This window comes from Crinia signifera, chromosome 4, assembly GCF_055691185.1.
Source record: "Crinia signifera chromosome 4, ASM5569118v1, whole genome shotgun sequence".
Classification (NCBI taxonomy): domain Eukaryota; kingdom Metazoa; phylum Chordata; class Amphibia; order Anura; family Myobatrachidae; genus Crinia; species Crinia signifera.
The window spans coordinates 203,884,698-203,910,057 of record NC_139220.1 but is presented as its reverse complement, the minus strand read 5'-3'; the positions used below and the strand labels follow the sequence as shown (position 1 = coordinate 203,910,057).

Here is a 25,360-nt window from a genome sequence, read left to right as displayed (position 1 = left end):
GCAATCATTTATTGAATAATGAGCATTATCAAATGGCAGCAAATATTTTTTATTGTTATATATTAGTAATGTTCAGTTTTATAAACCGCAATATTTTTTTTTTACTTATATTGAAGTATAATAGTCATTGTTAATTGATATAGAAAATGCTTTTCAGGATAGTGAAAAAATGGATTTTAAAATGTGGGCGCCATTTGTATAGGCATAACATAATAAATGTATCATCTAAAGATGATCACCAGAGGGTAAAAATAAATAAAAATTAAATATAGGATGCAATTTAATTAAGTTCATTCAAATTTTGATAAATAATGTAAGATAGAGGAAGACAATGTGACTGCTGGTGCATAGATTTAAGCACCCAAGGATCAAAGTATAGTAAAAATTGGTAAGAGAATTTAATAGGTACTGTATTATCATTATTTGATAAACACAAGTGGAAATTTCAAGGTTAAATTTTAATGGACAAAACAAGGAAATCTGTGAATAAAAACAAACACAGAACTGGAAGAAACTAACATCTAGCGGTGTTTACTGGACTGAAATGATCATGTCCACAAAGCGTGAAATCACTTCTGCTTATCCGATTTGCCTTGCACAACCCTAACAAACCTTATTTAACATATAGCTCAAAGCCAGACAGTCTTTGATTTATAAATTATGAGACTTGGCTAAATACTTTCAGATTCCCAATTTTCCTATAGGCTTCCAGTACATATAGAGGCAGATTCAGATCCCAGAAGAAATCCAGATCTGATTCAGAAGTCATCCCTGTGGATTTTTTGCAATTCAATTCCAAACTTTCCAACTACTGTCATAGAAAAAAAACAAAACAAACAGTGGTTTATTTTTCAGACCACCCTTTTTAGCAGGAAAAAATATGTGCAAAGTCCTAATTTTAAAAGGAACAAATGTGCAGAACATCTCCCAATGAAAAATCATGTACTTGGAAATATTTAAACAGTAAATTTTGGTCAAAAAAGACCGGCAACATATAAGCGGACTCTCTTTAAAAAGGTGTAAAGGCCCATACACACTAGATCAGGCTTTCCCAACCACTGTCCTCAAGGCATACCAACAGTGCAGGTTTTGTAGATATCCAGGCTTGAGCACAGGTGACTTAATTAGTACCCGAGTGATTCTGATTAAACCATCTGTGCTGAAGCCTGGATATCACTAAAACATGCACTGTTGGTGTGCCTTGAGGACCGTGGTTGGGAAAGCCTGCACTAGATGATTGTCAGCTGAAAAAAAAAAATTGTCCGTTTCGAGCAGTTTTCATCTGAAAAATTGCCTAGTGTGTATGCCTCAGTGATAGCAAACTCCCCCGTCTGCTGGTTATACCATTATGTCTAGAGATGATGGATAATTTTTCATCCAACATCGCTATGTGTACGCCACCTTATAGTAAATTATGTGGGTATGGAATCGATATCGACAGACACCAGGTCAGCCCATACATACACCTAATTACATTGCCAACATCTGTCTCCAATGACATGGCTATAGGGCCCGTCACCTAATGCAGGCATATGCAACCTGCAGCCCTCCAGCTGTTGCAAAAATACACATCCCACCATGCCTTGCCACAGTTTTCCTATTAGGGAATGCTAAAACCATGGCAAAGCATGCTGGGATGTGTAGTTTCACAACAGCTGGAGGGCCACAGGTTTGACATGCCTGTTCTAAGGCATCTTTCATTTCCGGTGATTCCAGATGAAATGCCCAGCTTCATAAAACTGTGCTGTTGCTCCATCCAGAGAAGCACTATACAAAATCCTGTTCAACAGGTTACCAACACATGGCTTAACAATAACAGCAGAGGTATTACAATATCCATGTCAAAATGTATTTACTATTTACTATTAGCAGCACATGCTGGAAAGACAGTTCTTATTCTCAGCAGGCTTCCAATGCAGAAAGTAGAAGGAAAGACAGGAGACCATTTCTTTGGTACTGTTATAATTTCGGTTTATTTAAACATAAACTAAACACAGGAACAGATATACTAAAGCAAAAAAGCAAGTAGTGTGTGGAACAAATCATGTTGCCATACCTCCCAACTGTCCCGTTTTTCGCGGGAACGTCCCAATTTTTGGGGGAACCTTTGGCCCTTTAGCTGATGTTGAAGTACACATCCCAGCATGCCCTGCTACAGGTTTGCTATTTGGCTGTGCTAAAACAGCTGAAGTGCCAAAGGTTCCCCATCCCTAATAGAAACGGACATTGGTATTTTAATGGAAAATACAATAAAATGTACATAATACATGGTTTAACAATGTCCATTTAAATGGACATAGGATCATAAGTGGCGTATAGTATGTAGTCTACTTTACCCAAAAAGTATCAATTCAGCTTTCCCCACAAGATCCATTTGATTTGGGGGCAGCACGGATGGTGTAATGGTTAGCATTACTGCCTCACAGCGCTGAGGTCATGGGTTCGATTCCCACCAAGGCCCTAACTGTGCGGCGTTTGTATAATCTTCCCGTACTTGCGTGGGTTTCCTCCGGGTACTTCGGTTTCCTCCCACAATCCAAAAATACACTGGTAGGTTATTTGGCTCCTAACAAAATTAACCCTAGAAAGTTTTTTGTGTGCGCATATATATGTGGTAGGGAATATAGATTGTAAGCTCCACTGGGGCAGGGACTGATGTGAATGTTCAAACATTCTCTGTAAAGCGCTGCGGAATATGTATGCGCTATATAAAGAAACTGTTAATAAAAATTTTTTATTTCAAAGTAACTAAGATATATGTAAGAGTTTTTCATTCAAATTAGAAGCAAGACTCCTACTAACCTCAAAGAAAGGCCTGCAACAGAGAAGCAGTGTGCCATTTAGACAAGTGTGGGCTGGAAGAACAGTTATTTTAACCTCCTTGTTTATACATTAGTTTGCACTACAACTGGGTCTTTCAAGGCCCACACAGACAGGAAGAATGATGGGACTTTGCACTAGCAAGTTTTAATTAATATGCAGCTGTTAATAAAATAAGACAATTGGGGTCTGTAGATTTACAGGTTTTATTAATACAAATAGAAACGGACTGAAATGGAAATAAAGTGATTCACACTTTCATACATATCTCCTAACAGATTATGTAAATGTTATATCGCTCTCTGAGCTGGTGCAAGGTTTCTGGGTGGCCTAAGCAACAACTTCTCCAATGCCCCTGTTCCTTCCAAATCACAATATTCCATTCTCCAGTGCTTCAATTCATATTATACCACACAGTAGCACACCAATTCATAAGCATGGTGCGATTTGGTCACTGAGCGAATTTGGCTTAATATTGCTCAGCAGACAAATCTCACCATGTACCGTTATCATCAGCAACCATCTATTCTGGCTAGCATCGCCCCCCCCCCCCCCCCCCCCCCCCCGTGTGTACAGGGCTTTAACAAACAGATGTGCCCTTTTCTCAGGTATATTCAATGGGGGGGGGGGGGGGGGGGGGGAGTGGCTGCCGGCGGGCAGTGCCAATAGCTCGCCATCAGTATTTGACTCATCCCCCCCACTTGCCATTTCCACCTCGCCTGTACCCTGAGGCGAGGTGGAAATGTGGAGTGTGGGCATCAAAATGGGTTTGCTGCATTTGCGCACTAGCCGCTAAAAAAAAAGCCATCCTCACCGTACAAACCCCCTCACCGCCACTCACCATTGAATATACCTGTATATCTTTGCAGAATTTATGCCTTAAAAATAGGGGCACACCGGCAGGGGAGTTCAATGCATTCACACCTTGCAATTCCTATGTGATCAGGAGTGCGAATGCCATGAACTCTCCCGCCGGCGGGCCCTTTTTCAAAGGCATACATGCTGCATCATTCTACAAAGATATAAAAGGATACATCTATACTATACTGAAATGCACCAACTCATATGCCACACAAAATACAGCCCCCAAAACCATAACACTGACCTGAATTCGCAATACACCAGAGCCATATATTCAATATATGCCACACAGCTGTATCCCCAAATCATAACTATTCCACAAATTTTCTATACACTAGAATAGTGGTGGCTAAACCAGTCTTTGAGATCTACCAACAGTTCACATTTTCCAGACCACCAAGCTGATGCACAGACGAGGTCATTACTAATTCATATTTGTTTTTAAACATGTAGTGCATTCATTCTTTCTTAACAGACACATTCTACAGATCCACAGGTGGTCTGGAAAACATGAACTTTTGGTAGATCTGGAAAACCGGTTTGGCCACCCCTGCATCATACCACCCAAATGTCCCGATTACATCGGGCCAGTCCTGCTATTTGGAAACTGTCCAGTTGTCTCTCCCATAGGTAGCGATGTACAGTGGGGGGGGGGGGGGGGGCGCAGTTAGGCACTCTACAAGCACATGGCATCTCTTCAGTGGAGGGAGGGAGTCAGGGAAGCGCTAAACACGTCCCTGAAAATGACAGAAACGGGGGTTGTGGCCAGTATAGCCATGTGTTAGGTGACAGTCCTATATAGCGGACACTAACGCAATGCAAAAGGCAGCTATCTAATGTTGGGACCGGCCCTGAACATATATGCAGCACAATAGTTTTAGTGACCTGCTAGATGTATAAAAACAGGAGGCCGGGAACCTAGCTCTACATCAGAAAACACAATCATTTATAACAATGAGGTCCGCCCTGACTCTTCAAACATCAAATTAATAACAAGCCAAAGACACATGCAGCGAGATCTTATACAGTAGTGCCCAAAGCAAAAACGGACACTCAAGTGTAATGGCCCTCATTTCTACAATTGGCCTAGTACTCCACAAGCAGTCGGATGACAGATGGAGACCACAGGAAACATTTGATCACTAGGTGCTTCAGTACTTCTATGCTCTGTCCACACACACACACACTGAACGGTACTTGTTTCCTAGCACTGCGCCCACAATTTTAATCTTGTTACATAGTTTTGATCGTATCGCATGCGATGCGATCAAAACGATGATTTAATTGTACAATCACCCTGATGGGTGATTAGTATGTTATATGCACCCCCATAGTTAACGCCACCGCCACTATTAACACCAACCCGAAGCGTGGAGAGCACAGCGAGCCCGCGAGGGGCGGCGGTACGCGTCCTCCGACCTTTTCATACCCCCACTATCCACGTCGGCGTGGAGTTGATATCATATAGTGTGGCGAGCGCAGCGAGCCCGAAGCGGGGCGAGCGCACGTGGATAACTTCACATGTATTACGCGTGCGCTCGCCACACTATACAAGATAAACTCCACGCCGACGTGGATAGTGGGGGTATGTACCGGGACACCCCTGGAAGGACTGTACAGACATGGAAAACACACACATATAAGAGCACAATAATTTGTCATGTATCCTTGTTGTAGCTCTAACATAGGAGATTCCGGGGTATTTTTTTAAATAAAAAGTTATTAATTTCTAGGGAGTCAATGCCATTTAACAAATCTTGAGTTCCAGTTGTTGAGATCTTAGTATATGGTCAATAACATCTTCACTAAGCCTTCCAATTATGCACAACTAACAATGCTGGGTGACTAAAAGTTCACCCATAGCTCAGAGCTGTAAGGTGTTATGGAAGATGAAAAATTACAGAATTATTCATAGCCAATACAATGTACATTAGGGGAAGGTTTAATTGTAGCTCAGAGCTGTAAGGCGTTCTGGAAGGTGAAAAATCACAGAAGTATTTATAGCCAATGTACAAGAGGGGAAGGTTTATTTGTGGCTATATCCGAGCATCTCTAAATTAGACTTTTTATGGTTTATTGAATGGCTGATTTGTCAGTTATTAATCCAGCTAATTCCAGTAACTAAAAATATATAATAAATGGCTTGAAAGTAAGTGATAAGATAACAGCCATACTGTACATAAAGTAGTTCCAGATAGTAAGACTGCTGTTTTACGAGCAAGAGTTGTTGCACCTTGTAATCTATAACAAGCCAATCATGAAGTATTTCATCATCCAGAAATGTATTTTTATTTAGCTTTGCAATAGGCTTCAAAGGGTATCAATGGAACATAAAAACATAGAATTTGACGACAGATAAGAACCACTTGGCCCATCTAGGTAGAGTTAGCCATCAGTGTGGCATGCAGCAGACTGACATGGTACATACAGAAAGTAATTAATGATATACAAAATCAGCGCAGAGCAAGATTTGGACCTATCCTCACCTGGATTATTGAGGGTGCACCTCGATTCCTCCAAAGTCACAAAGGTTTATAAAGGAAGAAGGATGCATCTAGATCAGCAGTTCCCAAACTGGGGTACATGTGACCCTGGGGATACTTGAAAATAATATTGTTAACGACGAAGAAGAAAACGATGGCAGTAGAAGTCTCCCGTTGCCGTGCAGTTGTGTCTCTTCTGGTTCAATCGGCATCGTCATCAGCATCTGCTCATGCTTTTGCACGACCAGCAATTCACTGGGAGCTAACCACGCTGCACTTAGACATCAGCGGTCATCTGCCCCGCGCTGGCACAAGTTCAGGAAGCAGCAGCATTAATCCTACAGGCATTAGCAGGAACCCCAGAGACAGTACACAGCCAGACAGACACACACACACCCCCCCCCGAATATATCAGGAGGGACTGCCACAGAAATCTCCTATCCCTGCTGCGATCCCTCCTGCACTGCCGTTGGATGCCCGATGTATCAAAATGGGGCAGCAGCGCATCACATCCCAGGGTTACTGCCATTCCAAGATGGTGGTAGCCCATGGACTACACGCTGTCAGCGGGGTCGGCGGGGGGTGTCAGCGCTAACTGCGCAACAGACTCCCGCCGCCTGGCTCAGCACATCCCGCCATTAGGATCGCATTTGACAATACTGCGTTTTGCAATACTGAGGGGTGCACAGTCATTTGTACACTAAAGAACTTATGCACCAGATCAGGTTCAAAGCAGCGACCAGGTTTTTCTACATTTTTAATAAAGCTTGACAGGCATGCGAAACATTGGGGCAGACTAGATGGGCCAAGTGGTTCTCATCTGCCGTCAAATTCTATGTTTCTATTGTTACCTGTAATAAAATCATTCCAATAATAATAATAATAATAGTAATAATAATAATAATAATAATAATAATAATAATACCAAACCAAGCAGGTACTTATGTAATATCTGGGCTCCCGTTTTTCTTATGAGACCGCATCCGCTCGTCATGCTTCGGGCACGGTGGCTCGCTGCGCTCGCCACACTATATAAAATCAACTCCATGCATAGTTGGATAGTAGGGGTATGAAAAAATAGGGTGCATTTAACATGGGAGCCCAGATAAAACATAAGTACCACCAAGCATTATTTTAGAATATAAAATCTAAAATGTCAAGTTTAGAGCTAATGCACCGGGTGTGGTCCGACAGTCGTGATCCAGACAGTCATTATCCCCACATTGGGATCCTGACTGGCCGGACCAAGACAGCATGGCGAGCACAACAAAGCCCCTTGCGGGCATGGTGGCTCGCTACGCAAGCTACCTATTCTATTCTCCCTCTATCAGGGTAGATAGAGGGAAAATAGCCGACGGCTGTCGGGAACCCAGCTGTCTGTGTTTTGACAGTCGGGATCCCGACGTTAGGTGAATGCGTGTCGGGATCCCGACTGTTGGGACCCCATCCGGCACCCAATGCACTGTGTAGAAGTACAGGTATAGTGATTCTTCTACCTCTCCTAGTTAGTCATGATGGATCTTTAGAGTGTGAATTTGCTATGCAAGATGCACTGAGAATGGCTCTGAAATGGTATTTAGTAAAAACAACAGATTACAGACCTGTGATAGGCTGTCCCCTGCATTCTTCCTTGAAACGTGTTCAGGGGATTAAACGGGTTGACTGATGTGAATTGTATTTAAACAGGATTTAAAACGGTAATCTACTGCAATGTGAAGGCTCAGACCCGTTTTAAATACCGTTTCAAAATACCGTTTTTTAAAACGTTTAGGCAGTGTGAAAGCCGTATAAAATGCATATTTCTGCAGAGAACAACAGCTATTAACAATAATAACTTTGTGTGAAAAGTGTGCACCTGCATTTCATAGTTTCAGTCACAGCAGTGTAGCACCATAGAATGTATGAGGAAATGATGGTACATGGACACATAAAATATGTACAATGCAGAAATTGAAGTCTGCCATCTCTGCAGTAAAGAGACATTAGCATGAGAACAGTTGCCGTCATTTCTGGTCCATGATCTATCTTTAGCAAATCAGGACACAGTAATTTGCATTCTACAGACAAAAAAAAAAAATCGCAAAGTGAGGAAGAGAGTGGACAGAGACTCAATAAACTGTAACTGCAAGACAAATAAATCAAAACTAAATATTACATTGCATTTTGTTTTATAGAGCTGGAGCTCAATGATGTATGCAGCTAGACAGGGATTAGCAAGTAAAGCGATGAAATACAGGGCTAACTGGTATATCATTAAACATACTTATGGTTTAGAAATGACTGCACATTAAATTATACAGGGCCAAGATGGTGGCAATATGCAGCCTCATAGTGCAGCTCAATTCCTCCACCTGCTGCCCAAATGAATATTTTACAGTACAAATACAGTACATATATGGTCAGGCTTGCGATAGAGATATAGATACACTGCTCTCTATAGTTTACCAATTGTACAGCATTTGTAGCTACTTAAAGTATGGTCATTTATTTTGAGACTGATATTTAAAAACAAAAATGGAATAAATAGCCCTTTACTCCAATATTAGAAAAATAAAATTAATCACCAGACACTGAATAACACAGGTGCTGTATATTTAGGGGGATTAATGTCTTCACTTATTCACTGGATCCCAATTTTCTACAAGGATGATGCTACTGTACTACAGATAGAATGAACATATGTAAATGGAATGGTTACATGTTCTGAAAGGACGACACTCACCAATCCGGTTAGCGAACCTGCGGTCTGGATACCAGCAGTCGGAATCCCAACACTGGTAAGAAGACCAGCGCCAGGTACGCCTTGAGTCCTGCTGGAGAAAGTGCGCTATATAAATCTTACTTACTTACTTACTTACTTACCCAACATTGTTCATAATGCTGGAATCCAAACAGTCAGCATCCCATTCAAAACGTATGCTGGAGATGGCAAGGGCTAGGCTGTCAGGAGTAACAGGGTTGGGCTGCGGGCAGGGATGGTTAGAGTTATGCTGTGTACACACTAGTACAATCTGCATAAGATCCAGATGCGATTACAATTTAGACTATCTGCATACAATTTACACTATCTGCGTTCAATTTAGACTATATAGTGCAGATCTGCACTATATAGACAGGGCAGCCAAGACTTTCTGGTTAAGATATGGGAGCGCGCATCTTGAACGCATCTGGATCGCTTGGGATAAAACCCATACAATCTGCATGAGATCCAGATAAGATTTTGACTATATAGTCAAAATCTTATCTGGATCTTATGCAGATTGTATCAGTGTGTACACAGCATTAGACAAAATGGAGGAAGGTTAGGTTGCAGTTATGGAGGGTTATGGCTAGCAGCAAAAGGTATAACATACGTACCAATAAAGGTGTCGGGATCCTAACCAATGGCATGTCAAGCACCTGGACAACATCCCAAATATATATTTACAAAGATACTTCTAATACCCCTTTCAGACAAGCGCAAACATCCAAGGATTTTTCACATGCACGCGCATCACCCCAGGACTGGCATATGTCTGAAAGGCTATTCCCGGGATTTTAGTTCACATTAGTGCACCTGCAGGATTTTTAAAAACCCAGGGTTGTAGTGGGTTTAAAATCCCAGGTGGTATGTCTGAAAGGGGTATAATTGACTGACTGGAAGAGTTGTTAAAACTTCAGCAGAAAACATTTCTCAGAATTGCAAACTGATGGTAAGTGCACACTAGGCATGATTAAGGAGTGCACACAAATCCCACCACAACTGTGATTCCATTTGCAGTAGATCTTCCTACAAATACTGTCTTGGATTTGTAATGGGACGTCCACCAGCAGCATCTCAAATCAAGTCCAAAGGAGGTTTTTCAGACTGGATTGCTGCTCTGTTAAATTGCAAAGCCCTGTGGTCAGGTATACGCTGCTCAGAGAGAGTGAAATCCTGCCCTGTGCAAGCCTGCAAATTCTTTAGCAGGGCTTGGGAAAATTAGCTGATCGGCGATCAGCAGCAAATATATTCGCAAGACGCTCACAATCAAACGACTTCCCAGTGTGTGCAGTCTGTGCATAGCCCAGAACTTACTCAGCGGCTGCAAAACAGTGTCAGCTCTGGCCCTGATCGTGTTTAAGATGTGTATCCAGCACAACATGGTCTCTGACATCAGCAGGTGCATACACACTTACCGATGCCGGCAGTGACAGACTGATGGTGGTGGTCATGATATATTCCACAGAATGGCCCTCGCTAGTGAGGTCTTCCCTTGACCTTGCATGCAGGGCTGATGGAATATGTCGCCGACAACGTGTGGAAGCATGAATCATCAGCGACATAGCTGGTACACATTAGACCAGGCATGTCCAAAGTCAGGCCCGGGGGCCAATTGCGGCCCGTGCAGTCATTTCAAGTGGCCCACAGCCTCCAGCTGGAAGCGGGCAGAGCATCAGATGTGAGAAGCACAGCACAGGACACTAAAGGTGGGGCCCCGGCGAGCGCGCCTTTAAGGTGGCCATACACACGCAGATTGATCTACAGATCTGTCTGGTTGGAACAAAAACATGGTTATGGATGAGAGCAAATGACAGTTGACCATTTGCTTGGAAATGCTGGAAAACTGACAAACTGTCACTCATCCATAACCGGTCAGATGTGTTTGGCGTCCTACCCCTGCTGCTGCAATCGTATATCACCCTACTCCACAATCACAGTGACAGCAGTGTGTGGGGAGGGGGTGCAGCAAGGGGGAAGCTTGCTCCCATAACATGCAGAGCAGAGGAGGGCAGCAATGGGGGCCCAAGCATCTCCTGTCCTTGCAGTGCCTGCTTTGCCTCTCCTTCCTCTGGCTCACACAAGGGGCTGGAAAACATACAAATAAAGAAGGGAGGGGGCAGAGTGGGGGACATACAGTGAAGGAGGGTCAGGCTGGGGGACATACAGTGAATGGAGGCAGAGTGGGGTACATAGTGAAAGGGGGTCATACAGTGAAGGAGGGTCAGGCTTGGGGACCTACAATGAATGTAGGCACTGATGGACATTAAGAGAAGGGGGGCAGGCTGGGGGACAGAGTGAATGGGTGCAGAGTGGGGAACATACAATGAATGGGGGACATACAGTGAAGGAGGGGCAGGCTGGGGGACATATAGTAAATGGGGGCAGGCTATGGGAAATACAGTGAATGGGGGCAGGCTGTGGGAAATACAGTGAATGGGGGCAGGCTGGGGGACTATTCTGATGTGATTAATGATTCAAAGAATGTCAGGCTGAATGGTCGGCCCCCACACATTTACACTTCACCGAATCTGGCCCTCGTCGCAAAAAGTTTGGACACCCCTGCATTAGACGGTGTGCCATATACATTGTCCGATCCACTGTATCGGAGCGACATATTGTCTATTGCAGGGGTTCTCAAACTATTTTGCTCTGGGACCCCGTCAGACAATAAAAATTATTACAGGACCCCAGCAAGTTACCACAGAATGGCCACCACATGTGTGGTCAGTGAAGTGACCGCTATTGTAATAGGGATGCGGTGGGTAATGAGGGCGTGTAAAAGGGGGGAAAAGTGGATGGAAGAGGGAAGCAGAGGGTGTTTACTTAATGATTTATCCCCTGACCCCTCCTCCACAGACACATTAATCTGATGGTCAGCAACTTGGGGTCGTGACCCCATGCTGAGGGGGTCAGGACCCACAGTTTGAGAACTGCTGGTCTAATGTATACCCACCTTATACCTCAGGAGCCATTTTTGTAACTGTGCACACAGACATACACAGTCAAAGGGGGAGACACATCACTGAACCAGTCGCACCCCATCTGCATTGGACTTGCCACCTCCTGTTACAGTACCTCCCACAAACACTGACTGTCACTGCATATAATTCCTTGCTGTGCAACCACTGTCCATAATCCATTTGCACAGTACAGAAACACTGAATGAAACAGACTGGCACTGCAGCCACCACTGAATCAGGTCCACACACCAGCTAAGTACACAATTACATGATGAGCTCAGTATTGTCATTTGCATTGGAACTGGAGGACACATCTATTTTTCAGGACCTCACCCTTTGTAATATACAGTATAAGGTAAGTGTTACATAGCAGCATATCCAGCATGGAATGTGCAATAACTGGTGACGACATGGGGCCAGTTTAAAAAAACAAAATGCTGAATGGACCACTAAGGGACAGATGTTATAGGGAATAATAAATAGCAAAACAAAGACTGCTACATTCCACATAGACATCCCTCATCCCTCTCTCTCTCTCTAACACACACAGTGTCACAACATGGGGCAGGCACAATCCCTGGGAGTGTCAGTCACACAATGCACAGAATGCAAGTGTCATGTATATTTTACACCACACTGCACCGTATGTTAGGAGACACACACACTATGGACAGTATCACATATGTGTCATATAGGGCAACGGTGCTGTTACACAATGACACCAGGACCAGCAAACAACACAGCTGTGACCAGAGGCTACTCCCGCATTGCCCGGCATACACCCCACACCCCGGTACCTGCTTTGTCCACTGGGACCGTTACCGGGCGCAGGAGAGCGTGTGACAGGCCCGGAGGTGTCACCGGTGTGCATGTAGCGGGCACCGCTCGTATCACCAGGTGCGGGTCCTTGGGCTGCGCGCCGTGCGGGTGTCAGGGCGTGCGGCGGCGGTGACCCGGCGTATATCAGGCCGCTGAGTCTGAGGCTGAGCCGCAACGGTTCCAGTTGTCAGAAGAAAGGAAAAGGAGGAGACAGAGGGTAACACACCCAGGAAAGGGAGGAGGATGACATGGCACACTGTACACACACATACACAGTGTAAACACACACACATATACATATGTACATTTACATACATACAGGGTACGCACGCGCTGCTCCAGTCCTCCACATACATGCCTTGTTTAAAGTGTGCACTGTATTTTTTTTGCAAAGATACTGAACTGTGATGTGCAGGACGCTGCTGCTGCTGGACAGTAATGTGAGATAATTGCTTCTCTCTAATTTCAGTATCAGTGTGTTTGGATCATATACTATGCTCAGTTGATACGATACTATAGGTACTTATTAGAACTGGAGTAATATGGGGGCATGTGGAGGGGGGAGGGGAGAGGAGAAAGTTCATACCAAGCAAGTTGTAATCTGGTATCCCCCACTTTGATAATCAAATGACTGCACATACTGTATGTACAGATCGTAGACCACATAGCGACAAAAATAGTGAAAATATCTAATTGCATTCCCTTTAAAATTTGATGGTAAGTGCACCAGTCTGCGTTTGAGTGTGGCAATCTGCCATTTTCAGGGAGTGTTAGAAAAAAATGTATGCACGCCAAGGCGATTTAAGGGAAGGTGTGTGATGGCCTTGATCAGCCTGTCTCTGTTGCAGAGTTGTGGAAGGGTCAAACTTACTCACACTTGCACAGACTAGGGCAGTGGTCGCCAACCCGTCGCTCGCGAGCTACCGGTAGCTCGCCTGAGCGAAACGGGTGGCTCGACCACTGTGCCCTCCTGCCCCCTCCCGTGTGTCCATCCGCCCACACTCCCGTGTGTCCGCTGCCTGCCGCCCGCCCATGTGTCCGCTGCCTGCCGCCTTCCCCTGCACAGTGAGTGCACACACTCCTCACTTCGGAGGAGACAGACGCTGGAGGTCATATTTGACCTCTAGCGTCTGACAGGAAACACAGCGCTGCAGCGCTGTGCTCCCTCAGACGCAGATACAGAGGGGGGCAAAGGGGGCACAGAGCAGCCAGCCCCACACAGAGTGTCAGCCAGGCAGCCACACCAGAGGTACTAGCAGCCAGCCCCAAGCAGTGTCAGTGGCCGGGTATCGGCCAGACCGCCGCAGCCCAATGTCTCCCGGCAGCCTGGAGCAGCCATCCCTGTGCGGTGCGTGTCAGAGGCTGGGTGTCAGCCAGACAGCCGCAGAACTCGAGCTCCTGGAAGCCTGGAGCGGCCAGACCCGCGCGGTGAGTGTCAGCAAGCCTCCCATCACTGGGAGGCTGACTGCTGTGCTCAGTGAGATTATGTGCAGTGAGATTGTGCAGCATATTGTTCAGGGGCATTACAGTGTGCAGCGTATTGTGCAGGGGCATTACAGTGTGCAGCGTATTGTGCAGGGGCATTACAGTGTGCGGCGTATTGTGCAGGGGCATTACGGTGTGCGGCGTATTGTGCAGGGGCATTACGGTGTGCGGCGTATTGTGCAGGGGCATTACGGTGTGCGGCGTATTGTGCAGGGGCATTACGGTGTGCGGCGTATTGTGCAGGGGCATTACGGTGTGCGGCGTATTGTGCAGGGGCATTACGGTGTGCGGCGTATTGTGCAGGGGCATTACGGTGTGCGGCGTATTGTGCAGGGGCATTACGGTGTGCGGCGTATTGTGCAGGGGCATTACGGTGTGCGGCGTATTGTGCAGGGGCATTACGGTGTGCGGCGTATTGTGCAGGGGCATTACGGTGTGCGGCGTATTGTGCAGGGGCATTACGGTGTGCGGCGTATTGTGCAGGGGCATTACGGTGTGCGGCATAGTATCAGGGTCATTGGACAAATTTTAGTAGCTCTCCGGGAGGTTTTTTTTGTCTTTTTTTGTCTCGAGTAGCTCATGGTCAAATAAGGTTGGAGACCACTGGACTAGGGAAATCATTTGATGGTGAGTGAATTGCGTATGGATGTGCGATCGGATTTTCCCAATTTTCACAATACACTCCCAAATTTATACAGGGCAGGTTATCACTCTGTCTGGGTGGTGGCTAACCACTCTGGTCATGTGCAAATTTGCGGATGAGCGATCAGGCCCTAAAGCCAGTGTCTCACAGATGAGCAAGGTGGTGGACCACTACCCATTTACCAGTGCATTGGCTGCATTGACCAGGGTTACGGTATATTGGATATACAATGTCTAGGTCTACAGTCAAAAGGTTGACCACTATTGGGGTCAAAAGGTTGACATGGAAAAGGTCAACATCTGTTTTTGGTGTCTATGTCAACATAGGTCAGTATGGACACTGTCCAAGTGTACCGCACCACCTCGCATGGGTCGCTATGCCCGCTATTATATTCTTCCACATGCCGTAGTGGATGTTAGGGTATGAAATACACAACACATGCCTCTACAGGTTGAAGTTGTGTGAGGATTTGCAGCTATCTATCGCCCACCTGGGCAACCAACACGATTTCTGAAAGATTCTTCTGCCTGGCTCCCTCACTTCCTTTCCTGTGACATCGCAACCATCATCAAGGGTGACTTCAACATTGCTATTGATAGCCCAAAATCTGCTGCTCATGCCTCCAAACTTCTCTCTCTAACCTCCTCTCTCGGCCTCTCCCAATGGACTGACTCCTGTACTCATTGGGAGGGCCACTGCCTTGATCTTGTATTCACTGAACTGTGCTCAGTGTCTGAATTCACCAATACTACTTTCTCTCTCTCAGATCACAACCTTATCACCTGCATGCTCTCCTCTATTACTTCAAACTCTAAAACACTGAAATCCCTTAATCCTCAAGCCCGCAGAAATAGAAGAATTCTCCTCCTCTCTGCAACAACAGCTAGCTCCTATTTCTGCATTCACTACTCCTGAGATGGCGGTATCACATCTAAGCCTAACTCTCAAAACAGCCCTGGATGAAGTGGCTCCAGTTACCCACAACACTCCGCGTAGGCCTAGACGCCAACCGTGGCACTCTAAATTAACAAGACACTTACAAAGTCTCTCTCAGCAAGTTAAGCATAAATCTCGCAATCCAATGGATTTCCTCACATATAAGACTATCTGCCAGTCCTATAGTTATGCCCTGCAAACTGCCAAGCAAACATATTTCCAAACTCTCATTTCTGCTCAAGCTTCAAACCCGAAACGTCTTTTTAATAAATTTAAATCACTTCTCAACCCTGCCTCACCCACGACACCAGCCACTATTCATGCACAAAATCTTGCTTCCTCCTTCAGGGATAAGATTGACAAAATCAGAGATGAATTGGTATGCTCCAACTCAGTTGGTGATCTGCTCAATTCCCTACCTGAGCCCTCTGACACATTTACTTCATTTGATACCACATATGAAGATGAAGTATCTGCACGTTTCTCTTCCTCCCACTCTACTACCTCTCCTCTTGACCCTATACTCTCACAAATAAGTACATTTCTGTCTCCTGTTTTCATCCTAAACTTAACTAAAATATGTAACCTCTCTTTCTCTACTGGTGTCTTTCCTTCATTGTTTAAACACGCGGTTATTACTCCAATTCTGAAAAAAAAAATGAATTCTGACCCAAGCTCTCTCTCAAACTACCATCCCATCTCTCAACTTCCATGCACCTCCAAACTACTTGAAAGACTTGCCTACACTCGCCTCACACACTTTCTTAACTCGCACAACTCATTTGACCCGCTTCAGTTAGGCTTTCGATCCTAACACTCCACTGATACAGCACTGAGTAAAGTTTTGAAAGATCTGGTCACTGCTAAGTCTAAAGGCCACTATTCACTACTAATTCTTCTAGATCTCTGCTGCTTTTGACACTGTTGACCACACACTTCTCATACAAACACTACAATCCCTAGGTCTTAAAGACACATCCCTCTCTTGGTTCTCATCCTACCTATCTAACCGCTCTTTTAGTGTTTGTTTCTCTGATTCTACCTCCTCTTTGCTACCTTTTTCAGTTGGAGTACCTCAGGGTTCAGTTCAAACTAATCAGCTCTTTTGGATTTCAGTATCATCTGTATGCAGATGATACTCAGCTCTACCTATCCTCCCCGGACCTGTCCCCATCTGTATTGGGCCATGTTTCTGAATGGCTTTCTGCTGTTTCATCCTGCACCTCAAACTTAATATTTCAAAACAGAATTAATTATATTTCCGCCAATAAATTGTAGTTAAACCCATGATATTGCTGTTGAGAATATGACAATCACTCCTACCTCTCAAGCTCGCTGCCTAGGTGTTATCCTTGACTCTGAAATTTCCTTTGTTCCCCACCAGGGGCATAACTAGAACTTTGTGGGCCCCATAGCAAAATTTTGGAATGGGCCCCCCTACCCCCACCATTGTCAGAAGAGAGAGAGGGTGTTGGGAAGAGACAGAGTGAGAGGGTGTCATGCAGAGAAAGGGGGAGAGATGGGGCCAAATGTAATAGCCACAGAGTTCAGTGGCCATGCGTATGCCGGCTGAACTCTGACTTTTTTTTAAAAGGGTCAATCACTAACAAGGCAAAACCATTCCCTGTGACGTTTTAAGAAAATGTCTGAGTTCGGCCCGCATCCCACACAGCTGCTTAACTCGGAAAGCTATTACATTTGGCCCAGGGAGTAAGAAAGGGTGGCAGGGACTGAGAGAAGGTTTCAGGTAGCGAAAGGGAGAGAAAGAGAATGAGAGACAATCTAAGAGAGGGAGAGGAAGGAAAGAGAGAGATAGAGAGAAAGTGTGGGAAAAGAGGGAAAGAGGAAGATATATATATAGAGAGAGAGAGAGAGAGAGAGAGAGATGAGAAGGAGGGGGAGTGAGAGAGAAGGGGCAGGAAAACAGGAGAGAGGGTGCACACGGAGAGAAAGATAAGAGCAAGGGAGAGAGAGAGAGTAGGGGTGAAAAAAGGAGAGGGGATGGGGAAAGAGCAAAAAAAGGAAAGAGACAGGGGGTAGAAAAAGGGGAGAGAGGTGAGAGAGTTATGAGGGACGGGATTGGGGGGGAGGCAGAGAGGATGGACAGTAAGGGCAGTAGGGGCTTGAAAGGGTTTTGACAGGGATATTATTTCCCCCCCTATCATCAGCTATCTCTTGTATAATGCTATTCCCTTCTCTCCCATGCACCGAGTCCCTTTTAGCTGTCACTCTCCTGTGCGCCAGGCCGGGGCTCCTGCAAGCAGCCCAGGTAGCCGCCGCTCAACAACGCTGGGTCTCCTGTCTGACAGCAGCTCAGGTCCCTGCTTTCCTGGCTATGTGCAGGATCTGCTTTGTGCAGGGGCTCCTGCAAGCGGCTCTGGCCTCCGACGCTCCCCTGTGAAGGAGAGGGTGAGGCTGTGGGATGGTTAGTTTGCGGAGGAGAGGGTTAGGACCCCCCTTTGTGAACTTAAAAAGCTGGGAGGACGTGCGGTCCCTGCAGATTGAGAGCAGCTACTGTGTGCAGCTGCTGGCCAGCGTGTCCAGGCCAGCATACTCCATTACAGTCACTGAATGTGTGCAGGGTTGGCAGTCCCCTGCATGAAAGTATAGGAGGCTGACTAAGCCTTGGCTGGCTATAGAAATCTGGCTTTAGAAATTTAGTCATAATTCAAAGTAGGAAGATTCTAAGTGGGAAGATACAATTGCATACTGTCAGCCTGGACTTAAATTGGACAGAAACTGAAGGAAACTGCAATCAACAGAAGTGCAACTTCTTCAAACTACTTCCACATCCAGAATTCCTCCCATGTATGTTCATTTCTATCATGCCACATTTTCTGTGATCATTCTTGTCACGGCTAAAGGGCTGGATGGAGTCGTGTGGTGCACAGAAGCCAGAGACGGACCAGGAGGAGTAGGATTGAAACGTGCAGGTTTAATAACAGATTTCATAAATGATAAACTTCACTCAAATACTTCTTTAAGTGACAGTTGGGATAAATTAAATAGAGTCCAGCACAATATTAATAACGGGCAGGAAAATCTGGAAACGTATACTTGATGAGCCAGAGTACATAGAGGAAGATCCGGAAAGAGGTTGATTTGATGACAGAAGAAATGGATCCGGATGACTGAAAGATGATGGAATGAATAAGTTGTATGAAGGAGGGCAGCGGAATGCTGTGCAGGGTAATTCTGGGACACAAGCAGGAACAAGCACTAGGTAGGACTTGCAGCATTGGTGTCAGGAGAAAACTTCCTTGTAGCAAGATGCAGGGAGCAAGGCACCAGAGTCAGGAGAGAAAGAGCCAGGATCCGGGAATCAGCTAGGAGTTGTGAATGACTCCAAAGACTCATTGCACTGACACTGAACAGCCTAGGCAGATCCCCTATATCCCCAGGGGGCGGCTGCCATTGGCTGTCAGCGCAGGATGAGGAGGGAACCTCCACTCTGGGCCAATCTGTCTCCTGCCCTCAACCAAGATGGCGACGCCGGCCTCCCGGCGCCACTATCTGCGAAGACGCCGCTACCCGACGCTCCCCTGCTGCCATCCCTACCCAGAGCTGCCGCTACCCGCACACCGCAGACCGGAGCCTGCACACTGTACAGGGTACAGAGTACTGTACCCGCCGCGGCTACGTGTGACAATTCTACATCTTAATTGTGATTATCTTAATGAAACAATGTGTAATACCATTATTTCCTGTCACTGTAAATGCTTGGGTGTGTAATGTCATCAGTGAAGTATAGGCTGTAAGCCATAGGCTGTTAGTGCTTCCATAGAAGTGCTGACATAAAAGTGCTATTATGTTAGTAATTTTAGAGTTATACCTGCGTTAAACTGAAGGTAAACAGCTACAAACCAACAATAGCACACATGGACTGCACTGATACCTCAAAAGTAAGCACATGAATAAAAATAACATGACCCTTCACAGAATATAATTCCTGATTTTTTTACACCAAAAAAACAACAACATTATTTTAAAAGTTCATATTCCACTTTACCATGAAAAGATGGCGATTGTTACACGGTGACACACGGCGAAAATCACTTAGAAAGAAATTCACCATCTTCTCATTGAATACACTCATGGCGAACCACATTGAAAAACCACAGCGAGTTGCGGAGAGTATCAGACGGTGAATTGTCCCTCATTCACTGTTCACCCTCGGCAAAAAGTGCACGTTGAATAGGGTGATTCACTTTCTGACACACAAAAATCACCTTCCAAAGTGAAAATAGCACAAATTCGCCATGAAACATGGCGAATTGGCCTAATTGAATACTGCCCATGGTGTAATGAGAATCATTACTGGGACATAGCTATACCAGGATACAATTTATTTAGGAAGGGAAGAATGGGAGGAGGGGTAGCAATGTATGTAAAGAAAAGTATAAATGCTACTTTAATACAAAACATTGAAGAAAAAAATGAGGCCCTTTGGGTGACCATAGAAATGGGGGAGAAGGACACTATTTGCACTGGGGTAATCTATAGGCCACTAGGCCAGGGGCAGGATTTGGACAAGAGCCTATTGCTTGATGTCACTAAAATGGTTTTAAAGGGAGAGGTCATACTCATGGGAGACTTTAATCTACCTGATGTGAATTGGGAGAAGTTTTTTGCAAGATCAACTACAAGTTGCTAATTTCTAAATTCCCTACAGGGAGCATCTCTCAAACAATTGGTGAGGGAGCCTACTCGTAAAGACTCAATATTCGATTTAATACTCACAAATGGTGGAAGGATATCAGACATATTTGTGGGTGAGAATCTAGGATCCAGTAATCATCAAGCAGTATGGTTTAGTATCAAGGCAGGGTCCAACTCCAGTCACACAAAAACTAAGGTATTGGATTTTAGGAAGGCTGACTTTGCAAAAATGGGGAGTTGTTTAAGCAATTCAATAGCAGATTGGAGGGACTTAAAAGGTGTGCAGGAGAGTTGGGAAAAAACTAAAAAGTGCAATACTAAAGGCAACGGACCTTTGTCTCAAAAGGGTTAAGAAAAGCACCAGGAAAAGGAAGCCAGTGTGGTTTACAAAAGAGGTATCAACTAGTGTAAAAGCAAAAAAGATGGCTTTTAGGACATACAAGCAGACTCAAAATAATAACGACAAAGAGGTGTATCTTGCCAGACGCAAGGAGGCTAAGAAAGTGATCAGGCGTGCAAAGGCACAAGCTGAGGAGAAAATGGCTCAGTCAGTAGATAAAGGAAGCAAAACTTTTTTTAAGTATATAAGTGAATCGAGAAAATCAAATGGAGCAATAATTAGACTTCGGAATATGTTGGAGGGATACAAGGCAATTGCAGATCATCTAAATAATTATTTTTGCTCCGTATTCACTATAGAAGGAGAAGGGAAGGGACCACAGTTAAGTTGCAAGGACATTCATAAAAATAAGGTACATGGAAGTACATTTATTAAGGAGAAAGTCCTAACAGAACTCTCAAGACTAAGGCCCTTATTCAGATCTGATCGCAGCACAAATTTGTTCTCAAAATGGCCAAAACCATGTGCACTGCAGGTGGGGCAGATGTAACATGTGCAGAGAGAGTTACATTTGGGTGGGGTGTGTTGAAACTGAAATCTAAATTGCAGTGTAAAATGAATGCAGCCAGTATTTACCCTGCGCTGAAACAAAATAACCCATTTTGAGAACAAATGTGTACTGCGATCAGATCTGAATAAGGGCCTAAAAGCGGATAAATCAATGGCCCAGACGGAATACATCCAAGGATACTAAAAGAACTAAAAGATGTGCTGGTAGCACCATTAACAGATTTATTCAACCAGTCACTAGATACAGGTGCAGTTCCAGAGGACTGGAAAAGAGGAAATGTAGTTCCACTGCACAAAAGCAGAAGCAAAGAAGAAACAAGTAACTACAGACAAGTGAGCCTTACATCAGTAGTAGGGAAATTAATGGAAACACTATTAAAATAAAGAAGTGGAATATCTTATATTAAACAACTTACAGGATCCAAAAACAGCATGGTTTTACTGCAGGGAGATCATGCCAAACAAATCTTATTGACTTTTTTGACTCTGTGACCAAAATAATAGGTGAACGGGGGGCCGTAGATGTGGCATATCTAGACTTTAGTAAGGCATTTGACACTGTCCCACATCGCAGGCTGCTAAATAAGCTTGAAAGTATGGGACTGGATTATAAAACAATTAAATGGATACGAACCTGGTTGCAGGATAGGAAACAGACAAATGTAGTAAATGGAGTGCATTATATGGAGGGACATGTTACCAGTGGAGTACCCCAGGGATCTGTACTTGGGCCAGTGCTCTTTAATATCTTTGTTAGTGACATTGCAAATGGTATTGAAGGGAAAGTATGCCATTTTGCAGATGAAACAAAGATATGCAACAGAGTAGACACACCAGGAGGGGTAAATCAAATGACTGGTGATCTAGGTAAACTTGAGAATTGGTCAAGAGCATGGCAACTACAGTTTAATGCTAAAAAATGCAAAATTATGCACTTGGGACTCAAAAACCCAAAGGCTCAATATAGTATCAATGGTACTATAATGGAAACTACTGAGTAGGAAAGGGATCTAGGAGTCACTATTTCAAGTGACTTAAAGGCAGGAAACTTACCTGGAAAGACTAAAAGATCTTAACATGTATAGTTTGGAGCAGAGAAGGGAAAGGGGGGGGTGACATGATAGAAATCTTCAAATATATCAAGGGTTTTAACATAGTACAGGAGGGAAAAGAAGTAATTGAACACGAGGACATGCACTGAAACTGGAGGGAGGTAGGTTCAGAGGAAATGTTAGAAAGAATTACTTCACAGAAATCGTAGTGGATAAGTGGAATAGCCTCCCATCAGAGGTGGTAGAGGCTAAGACAGTAGAACAATTTAAACATGCTTGGGATAGGCATATTGATATCCTTACAATAAAGAAATAAGGATTAAAAAGGGTTGAGTTTACCTGAAGGGTAAAAAAAAGGGGGCAGACTTGATGGGCCAAATAGGTTCTTATCTGTCGTCAAATTTGATATTTCTATGGAGGAGGTGTTCACATGAAACATCCACTCGCTGTCCGTACACTCAGCGTCTTCTTCAGAGTGTTCTTAGCCCCATATGGTAGGTGGGGCTAAGAACACTTGGTTCTTGTCCGAAATATGCATCCATCCGAATCAACTAGAATAAGGGCCATTGTGTTGGAGGAAAGCAGAGTATCTGGAAGAAACCCACACAAGCAGTGGAAAACTAAACAAACTCTGGCCAAATATAAAATAGATTAAACAATAACTTGTGGTTTTATTATACAGTAGAAAAGGGTAAACTGTTTATGATTTGTTCTCACACTGCAAATTAACCTAACATGCTAGCCACACCTTCATTGGTCAAATTCGGTCCAGTAGATGGTGCCATAGCATGTGCATTCTTCATGTGGTTTGGTTTTGATAAAGTGTCTCAAGGTTAATACAGGTTGAATATCCCTTATCCAAAATGCTCAGGACCACAAGCATTTTGGATAAGGGATTATTCTTGATTACAGATTTTTTTTTAACATACTCAATTGGTCCCTGGCAGTCCCCTGGCGTCCACGGCAACCATCAGATTCATCCTCAGCAGCATCCCCAATCCCAAGAATGCATTGCGCGGGTGCGCCGGTGACAGTTTTCAGAATATTTCTGTTTTGGGTATCCGTATAAGGAATACTCAACCTTTATAGACACGCATTCCAAACAATATAAAGACACTTGTACACACTGTATGACCAGAATACATAATGTATGGATCACTGGCGGTAAGAAGATCTGATAGGGGTCTTCTACTATCACCCCTAACCTCAACACTCCCTTCCCGCAGTCTAAACCCGCCTCTCCCCTCAGACTATTCCTGTCCTATCCCTCCTCATTAGTATCTAGTCATAACCTTCCTTAACCCTCCCCAACCCCCCAACCCACCCCTTAATAATAATACCCCAGAATTCTGCTGTCGGTATTATGACTGCCTCTATGACCAAGCTGCATTTTACACTTGGCGTCTGGCATCCTTGTGAGCAGTAGCATTGGCCTCCACGTAACGCACAAAATAGTCCATTTAATGAATTATAAAGACAACTGCTATATATGTGGAATATGTAACTAATAAAAGCTGCTCAAATTAATAACAAATACAAATGAAGATGTTTAGATAACCTGCATACAATAAACTTCTGAATAATGATCTGGGTTTGGTAAGTTATATGAATAGTATAATTTAATTTAATTTTTGCAGGTACTTTGACCAGAACAGTTTTATTCTTTGGATTATTTGTGCTACATGTAGTCTACAAGAAGCCAGCAGGGGGCATTCGCAGTACATATTGTATGTGTATATAATGTAGATAGACGTATTAGAGATTATTTTCTGAACAGCCTAATTATAGAAACAAGCACACAACCTGATCTGGCACCAACCATGTTGCTCACTTATAGTAGCTGGCAGCCTTCCAGTACAATTTGTCAATTCAAATGTCAGAACTACCCTGGTTACAGATGGGCCTCTATGTTGTTGCTTTTTACATGTTTGGAAAGATTACGTTTATCAGTAGTTTTGACACCTCTATTATTACTACAATAGGTCACTGTTGAACATGAATAGCAATGAAAAGTTGTAGTGGCATTCGGACCTGCATCACTCCTCAAGAATTTGTGCCTGGAAGGTAAATAACAATTTAGTCACTGTGATCTTGATTCCTGTGAAAGCGGCGTGCGTAGCTGTTCCTAAAGTCTGTTGAGTTGGGGTGGGAGAAATATATTATTATATATATACAAGCATAGGCGTGCGCAGCACATTTCATTAGGGGGTGCACATTTCATTACAACCATAGGCGTGCGCAGCACATTTCATTAGGGGGTGTCTTACAACACCAATCAGATGTGTCTACCATCAGCTATTGGCACTCGCTACAATATAAAACATCTCTCAGCCGCACCATAATCTTCTGCCTAGTTCAGTTTTAATCTTCTAATTACTCTGTGTAACAGTACATGCAAATACAGTCATAAACATATATGGATGATGCAGGTATGTAGTGATATGACAATGGTCTATTACAATTAACAATGCAAACACACATAATTGATTGATGGGCACTTGTTTTAATGGAATACCAGTTCTAAAAAGCAAAAGTATATAAGGGTGGGCACAGCATTAGGGGGTGCCTGTGCACCCCTAACACCCTATGTGCGCACGCCTATGTATACAAGCTAGTACCTATAGGGCCCAATTCTGGCCCGTTTGCGGCGAATTCGCAGCCCTGCCAATTATCAACAACCGCATGCTGCATAATGCGTATGCGCAAGGCCATCCTGTGAACAAAGCTGTTCACTAGATGATTGCCTGCTGACTGGCATTTGGGGGGGGGGGGGCACTGCCCATTTTCTGGGAGTGTCAAGGAAAATGCAGGCAGATCCTGGGAGTTTTTAAGGAGTATCTCTGAAGTCCGCTCCGGCCTGGACTCCTCTCCTGTATCGCAGCGCCAAGTAAGTATCTGGCTACACGGCCACTGCTCACGGTGGGGAAGAAGAATCCATTTACTGGTGAGTGAATGTGAATGGATTTCCCACTATTTGCAGCCAGGCACA

General features: G+C 44.4%; 1 protein-coding gene and 1 long non-coding RNA gene across 12 annotated transcripts in view; one reads left to right on the top strand and one right to left on the bottom strand.

Moving 5' to 3' along the window:
* HERC1 (HECT and RLD domain containing E3 ubiquitin protein ligase family member 1) overlaps positions 1–12,890 on the bottom strand; it is a 153,059-nt gene extending 140,169 nt beyond the window's left edge. For all 10 annotated transcript variants that reach the window (XM_083183480.1, XM_083183483.1, XM_083183488.1 and 7 more), the window contains exon 1: positions 12,665–12,890. The gene's annotated coding sequence lies outside the window, so the exon portion shown is untranslated. The remainder of the gene's footprint in view (positions 1–12,664) is intronic.
* Positions 12,681–25,360, top strand: part of LOC146074874 (uncharacterized) — a 55,193-nt gene continuing 42,513 nt past the window's right edge. For both annotated transcript variants that reach the window (XR_014473469.1, XR_014473470.1), the window contains exons 1-2: positions 12,681–12,903; positions 24,354–24,435. This is a non-coding gene — a long non-coding RNA (uncharacterized LOC146074874). The remainder of the gene's footprint in view (positions 12,904–24,353; positions 24,436–25,360) is intronic.